Genomic DNA, 8,157 nt, shown 5'->3' with positions numbered 1-8,157 from the left:
GACAGCATTTGGAATATTGTGAGCAGGTTTGGGCCACGTATCTAATGAAGAATGTATTGGCAATAGAGACAGTCTAGTGGAGGTTTACAAGAATAAGTTCAGGAATAAAGGGCTTGTCATGTAAGGCGTAGCTGGGGACTCTGGGTCTGTCCTTGGAGTTTGGAAAGATGAGGGGAATCTGATTGAAGCTTACAGAATACTGAGAGGACTGTATAGATTGGACATGGAGAAGATATTTCCACTTGTAGGAGAGATTAGGTCTCGAGTAAAAGGATGACCTTTTAGAACTGAGATGAAGAGGAATTTCTTCAGCCAGACAGTAATGAATCTTTGGAACTCATTGCTGTAGAAGGCTTTCAATGCCAAGTAATTGGGTGTTTTTAAGACAGAGGTAGCTATGTTCTTGATTAGTAAGAGGATAAAGTGTTATGGTGAGAAAGCAGGAGAAAGGGGTTGAGAATCATATCAGTCATGATCGAATGTTGGAACAAACTTAATGGGTTGAATGGTCAAATTCTGCTCCTATGTTTTATCTTATGGCTGTTTTCATAGCTGCCTACTCTATGAAACTTCTGTACTTCCATCAAATGCTTTATTAGTAAAGCTAAATGACATCATTTCCTTTCATCTCACTTAATGCAATTCTGTCTAGAAATGCTTCATTGATGATCTGCATTGAAAAAACACCTGTCAGATCAACTTTCCAATTATACATTGTTCTGACTTCCTGTAACTGTACTGCGTTGCTTTTTGTTCCATGCCCCATTCTTATTAATTGACTATCTCTATAGCCTATTTCAGTATCATTCAGCGCTGTCAAGTGCCTAATTCAGTCAACACAATTGAATACTTCTTCACAATACATAGAACAATCCTATATTCCCTGTCCAAATTACTAAATGTGTGTCCTTTTTAAAATACTGACTGCTTCTCTCGTTCATCTTCCTTCTGCCATCTTTTGCCTTTCCATACACAACCTTTGCGTGGACAATCAGACTACTAATTTGAAAGTTAGAACGTTGGAATGCTATTGTTTTCTTTCTTAAGTGATTATTCATGTGTGCATAAAATCCTTCAGCCTTTTTCCTGATAGGTAAGTATCTCGTTTGGTAAACATCAATGTCTCTTGTTTTCACTCAACTTCAAAGGAATTCCATCAACTCCAAGTGCTTTTCAGTTTTTAACCTAATTTATCACAACTCTGATTTCACTCATGAGTGTTCTGGAGCCCAACAAAATCAACATTATTTTCCTCTAGCTTAATGAAGGTTTTTTCATTTTTGCACATAGTTCTTCAAAATGTTTTTCTCATTTGTCTTCTGATTTCATCACATGTTGTCAGTAACACACCACATTATTCTCAAATACTGTTGTTTTCAGTCCGTTATACTGAGTGCCACTTATCTCCTTTGCTTTTGCTTGCATAAGATCTATCCTTCCTGGTCAATTCAATCCTTCATGCATATCACACTGCTCTTTTAATCATTATTCTCAGAGGTTTTCCGTTTCAGTTCTTAATTCAATTTCTATTTCAGCTCATCAACTCTTGTGTTGATATTCTTCCTTTTCAAAAATGAGCAGACAGACTAACAAAAGCAGGCATTAATTTGGAATGAATGTAAACATTGCATAACCAAAGACAGAGTACATCTTAACAGTAAACAGATCAGTGAGAGGGGCTATGGACGGGAGATCTCATGGCAGAAGAGAATATCAGCTTTGGATGGCTTAAAAATTGGAAATGAAAAGACAGGCGTGCATCACAAATGAACCAGGAACCAGTCTGTTTCTCATACTCGTAAATGGAAATACATCTAATAGGCCAGTAAACAGCAGGCATTATTTTGGAATGAAAGTAAACATTGGCACAATCAAAATAATGCGTATCTCAAAGTTACCAAGAAGTATTCATGAAAGGAAAAGAAGGAGAATAGGTTCAAGAATTTAAATGTTTAGGAAACAAATCTGCAGAAGATCCAAAAAGATAGCAATGGGAAAAGCTTCATTTGCTAAAGCTAAGTCTACAACTGCAAAGTTAAATAAACTGAAGAAGCAAATTGTAAAGGGTTTGATGTGGACTGTTTAGTATGGATGTGAGACTTAGATTTTACGGAACAATGGTCAACTTGCTAAATTGCTTTGAAATTGTATCAGAGATAATAGGAACTGCAGATGCTACAGAATCTGAGATAACAAGGTGTCGAGCTGGATGAACACAGCAGGCCAATCAACATCTTAGGAGCAGGAAAGCTGACGTTTTGGGCCTAGACCCTTCATCAGAAATGGGGGAGGGGAAGGGGGTTCTGAAATAAATAGGGAGAGAGGGGGAGGCGGATAGAAGATGGATAGAGAAGAAGATAGGTGGAGAGGAGACAGAAAAGTCAAAGAGGCAGGGATGGAGCCAGTGAAGGTGAATGTAGGTAGGGAGCAGATAGGTCAGTCCAGGGAGGATGGACAGGTCAAGGGGGCAGGATGAGCTTAGTAGGTAGGAAATGGTGGTGCGGCTTGAGGTGGGAGGAGGGGATAAGTGAGAGGAAGAACAGGTTAGGAAGGCGGGGACGAGCTGGAATGGTTTTAGGATGCGGTAGGGGGAGGGGAAATTTTGAAGCTTGTGAAATCTACATCGATACCATTGGGCTGCAGGGTTCCCAAGCAGAATATGAGGTGCTGTTCCTGCAACCTTCGGGTGGCATCATTGTGGCACTGCAGGAGGCCCAGGATGGACATGTCATCCGTTTGCTTTTAAATGAGGGTTTGAAAGAGAAAAGAAAGGGTCTGTTTATAGACTCATACAATTGTAGAGATAAACAGCATGGAAACAGACCCTACATTTCAACCGACCAGACATCCTATATGAATCTAGCCCCATTTGCCAGCATTTGGCCCATATCCCTCTAAACCTTTCCGATTCATACACACATTTTAAATGTTGTAATCATTACCAGCCTCCACCACTTCCTCTGGCAGTTCATTCCATATGTGCACATCCCTCTCCATGAAAAAGTTGCCCCTTCTATATCTTTCCCCTCTCACCTTAAATTTATGCCCCCTAGTTTTGGACTCCACCACCTGGGGAGCAGACCTTACTTATTTACCCTATCCATGCCCCTCATGATCTTATAAACCTGTATTAGGTCACCCTTCAGCCTCCAATGCTCCACGGAAAATAGCCCCAGCCTATTTAATCTCTCTCTACAGCTCAAACCCTTCAACTCTGGCAACATCCTCACAAATCTTTTCTGAACCCTTTCTAGTTTCACAACATCCTTTCTATGAGAGGTAGATCAGAATTGCAAGCAATACTCCAAAACTGGCCAAACTAATGTCCTGTATAGCCGTAGCATGACCTCCCAATTCCTAAACTCAATGCACTGACCAGCAAAGGTAAGCATACTAAACACCTTCTTCACTATCCTATCCAGCTGCAAGTCCACTTAAAGGAAATTATGAACCTGTACTCCAAGGTCTCTTTGTTCAGCAACACTCCCCAGGACCTTCCTATGAAATCAATAAGTCCTGCTCCGATTTCCCATTCTAAGAAGCATTACCTCACATTTATCTAAATTAAACTCCATCTGCTACTCCTCAGCCCATTATCCCATATGATCAAATCCCATTGTACTCTGAGGTAACCTTCTTCGCTTTCTACTACACCTCCAATTTGGTGTCATTTGCAAACTTACTCACTATACCTTTGACATTCATATCCAAATTATTTATATAAATGGCAAAAAGCAGTTGTCCCAGTACCGACCCTTATGACACACTGCCAGTCACAGGCCTCCAGTCTGAACTCCAGTCCACCACCACCTCTGTCTTCTACGTTTGAGCCAGTTCTGTATCCATATGACTAGTTATCCCCCTGTATTCCATGTGATCTAACCTTGCTAACCAGTCTTTCATGAGGAAGGTTGTTGAATGCCTTGCTGAAGTCTGTATTGATCACATCCACTGCACTATCCTTATTAATCCTCTCCATTAATCTTCAAAAAACTCAAACTAGTTAGTGGGACACAATTTCCCACACACAAAGCCATGTTGACTAGCCCTAATCAGTCCTTGCCTTTCCAAATACTTGTAAATTCTATCCTTCAGGATTCTCTCCAACAACTTACCTGCCATCGATGTCAGGCTCAATGATTGATAACTCCCTAACTTTTCCTTACTACCTTTCTTTAATAGTGGCACAATATTAGCCAACCACCAGGCATGCGACACCTCACCTGCGGCTTTCGATGATACAAATATCTCAGCAAGTGGCCCAGCAATCACTTCCCTAGCTTCTCACAGAGTTCTAGGCTACACTTCACTAGACCCTGGAGATTTATCCATTTTTATTTTAAGATGTTCAGCACCTCCTCCTCTGTAATATGAACATTTTTCAAGATGTCACTATTTATTTCCCCCTGTTCTCTATATTCTATACCCTTCTCCACTGTTAACACTGATGCAAAATACCTGTTTAGTTTCTTTTATTCATTCATGGGGTGAGAGCCTCACTGACAGGTCAGCATTTATTGTCCATCCCTATTTGCCCAGAAGGCAGTTCAGAGTCAACCACATTGGTATGGGTCTGGAGTCACATGTAGGTCAGACCAGGTAAGGATGGTGGTTCCTTCCCTAAAGGACAGTTGCAAACCAGATGGGTTTTTCCCCAGACAATTGACAATGGATTCATGGTCATCAGTAGATTCTTAATTCCAGATATTTTACTGAATTTAAATTCCACCATCTGCCATGGAGGGATCTGAACCCAGATCATCAGAACATTATCTGGGTCTCTGGGTTAACAGACAAGCAATAATACCTTTAGGCCATAGCCTCCTCGCTATTATCTCCCCCATCTCCAGTTCTGGTCGCCCTATTATAGGAAAGATGTGAATGCTTTGGAGAGGGTTCAGAGGAGGTTTACCAGGATGCTGCCTGGACTGGAGGGCTTATCTTATGAAGAGAGGTTAACTGAGCTCGGACTTTTCTCGTTGGAGAAAAGGAGGAGGAGAGGAGACCTAATTGAGGTATACAAGATAATGAGAGGCATAGATAGAGTTGATAGCCAGAGACTATTTCCCAGGGCAGAAGTGGCTATCACGAGGGGTCATAGTTTTAAGCTGGTTGAAGGAAAGTATAGAGGAGATGTCAAAGGCGGATTCTTTACACAGAGAGTTGTGAGAGCATGGAATGCGTTGCCAGCAGCAGTTGTAGAAGCAAGGTCACTGGGGACATTTAAGAGACTGCTGGGCATGCATATGGTCACAGAAACTTGAGGGTGCACACATGAGGATCAATGGTCGGCACAACATCGTGGGCTGAAGGGCCTGTTCTGTGCTGTACTGTTCTATGTTCTATCTCCTGCAGTTGCACACATTGGTGGCCTTGCTGATCATAAGGGTCCCTATTCTGTCTCTAGTTACCCTTTGTCCTTAATGTATTTGTAGAATATCTTTGGATTCTCCTTATTTGTCAAAGCTATTTCATGTCCCTTTTTGCCTCCCTGATTTCCCTCTTATATATACTCTTAGTGCCTTTGTACTCTTCTAGGGATCCACTGAATTTCTGCTGTCTATATCTGACATATGCTTCCTTCTTTTTCTTGACCAAAACTCAATTTTCTCTGACATCTAGCATTCCATACAGCTACAGCATTGCCCTTCACCCTAACAGGAATATACTGTCTCTGAATAATAAAGTGTGAAGCTGGATGAACACAGCAGGCCAAGCTGCATCTCAGGAGCACAAAAGCTGACGTTTCGGGCCTAGACCCTTCTTCAGAGAGGGGGATGGGGTGAGGGTTCTGGAATAAATAGGGACAGAGGGGGAGGCGGACTGAAGATGTAGAGAAAAGAAGATAAGTGGAGAGGAGAGTATAGGTGGGGAGGTAGGGAGGGGATTGGTCAGTCCAGGGAAGACGGACAGGTCAAGGAGGTGGGATGAGGTTAGTAGGCAGGAAATGGAGGTGGAGCTTGAGGTGGGAGGAAGGGATGGGTGAGAGGAAGAACAGGTTAGGGAGGCAGAGACAGGCTGGGCTGGTTTCGCGATGCAGTGGGGGGAGGGGATGAGCTGGGCTAGTTGTGTGATGCAGTGGGGGGAGGGGACGAACTGGGCTGGTTTTGGGATGCGGTGGGGGAAGGGGAGATTTTGAAGCTGGTGAAGTTCACATTGATACCATTGGGCTGCAGGGTTCCCAAGCGGAATATGAGTTGCTGTTCCTGCAACCTTCAGGTGGCATCAATGTGGCACTGCAGGAGGCCCATGATGGACATGTCATCTAAAGAATGGGAGGGGGAGTTAAAATGGTTCGCGACTGGGAGGTGCAGTTGTTTATTGCAAACCGAGCGGAGGTGTTCTGCAAAGCGGTCCCCAAGCCTCCGCTTGGTTTCCCCAATGTAGAGGAAGCTACACCGGGTACAATGGATACAGTATACCACATTGGCAGATGTGCAGGTGAACCTCTGCTTAATAGAGAGTCATCTTGGGGCCTGGATGGGGGTGAGGGAGGAGGTGTGGGGGCAAGTGTAGCACTTCCTGCGGTTGCAGGGGAAAGTGCTGGGTGTGGTGGGGATGGAGGGCAGTGTGGAGCGAACAAGGGAGTCACGGAGATAGTGGTCTCTCTGGAAGGCAGACAAGGGTGGGGATGGAAAAATGTCTTGGGTGGTGGGGTCGGATTGTAGATGGCGGAAGTGTCGGAGGATGATGCGTTGTATCCGGAGGTTGATGGGGTGGTGTGTGGGAACAAGGGAGATCCTCTTTGGGCGGTTGTGGCAGGGGCGGGGTGTGAGGGATGTGTTGCGGGAAATGGGGGAGACACGGTCAAGGGCGTTCTCGACCACTGTGGGGGGCAAGTTGTGGTCCTTGAAGAACTTGGACATCTGGGATGTGTGGGAGTAGAATGCCTCATCCTGGGAGCAGATGCAGCGGAGGCAGAGGAATTGAGAATAGGGGATGGAATTTTTGCAGGAGGGTGGGTGAGAGGAAGTGTATTCTAGGTAGCTGTGGGAGTTGGTGGGCTTGAAATGGACATCAGTTACAAGCTGGTTGCCTGAGATGGAGACTGAGAGGTCCATGAAGGTGAGGGATGTGTTGGAGATGGCCCAGGTGAACTTGAGGTTGGGATGGAAGGTGTTGGTGAAGTGGATGAACTGTTCGAGCTCCTCTGGGGAGCAAGAGGCGGCACCGATACAGTCATCAATGTAACGGAGGAAGAGGTGGGGTTTGGGGCCTGTGTAGGTGCGGAAGCGGGACTGTTCCACGTGCTGTGGGAGTCGGTGGGCTTGAAATGGACATCAGTCTTTGGAGTTTCGTTATCTCATTTTTGACAGTTCCCATTTTCCAGCAGTCTCCTTACCTGTGAACATCTGCCCCCAATGAACCTTTGAAGGTCCTTGCCTAATATTGCCAAAATTGGCCTTCCTCCAGTTTAGAACTTTAACTTTTAGACCCGGTCTATCCTTTTCTATCGCTATTTTAAATCCAATACAATTATGGTCACCTGCCCTGCCTTAGTTCCCAAAGGTAGGTCAGAGTCTGCACCTTCTCCAATAGGTTCATCCACATACTGAATCAGAAACGTTCTTGTACACTTTTAATAAATTCCTCTCCATCTAAGCCCTTAACACAATGGCAGTCTTTGTTTGGAAAATTTAAATCCCCTGCCATAACCATGCTATTATTCTCACAGATAACTGAGATCTCCTGACTACTGGGTGCGGGGGGGGGGGGGGGGGGGCGGTTAGGTCCATTGTACAATCCCAATGAGGCGATCATCCATTTCTTATTTCTCAATTCCACCCAAACATCTTCCCTAGACATATGCCCAGGAATATCCTCTCTCAGTACAGCCATAATGTTACCCCTAATCAACACCATGCCCCCCTGCTCCCCTTTCAATCCCTCCTATAACATCTACACCCTGGAACATTAAACTGCCAGTCCTGTCCAACCAAAGCAGAAAAAAAGTAATAGACATTGAAGCTTTCAGAAGAGTCAACAAAGCAATCTGCTGAATGTCATTAGGAAAAGGCAGGGTATATCTTAACAGTAAACAAACTAGTCTGCGCCGTTGAAGATGGAAGATCTCATGGTGGAAGAGAATATCAACTGTTGCTGGTTAAAAATTGAAAATGAAAAGATTAGCTGGGACCACAGATGATGCTGACCCCC

Source organism: Stegostoma tigrinum, chromosome 5 (genome assembly GCF_030684315.1).
Source record: "Stegostoma tigrinum isolate sSteTig4 chromosome 5, sSteTig4.hap1, whole genome shotgun sequence".
Classification (NCBI taxonomy): Eukaryota; Metazoa; Chordata; class Chondrichthyes; order Orectolobiformes; family Stegostomatidae; genus Stegostoma; species Stegostoma tigrinum.
Note: the sequence above shows the minus strand (reverse complement) of the source record.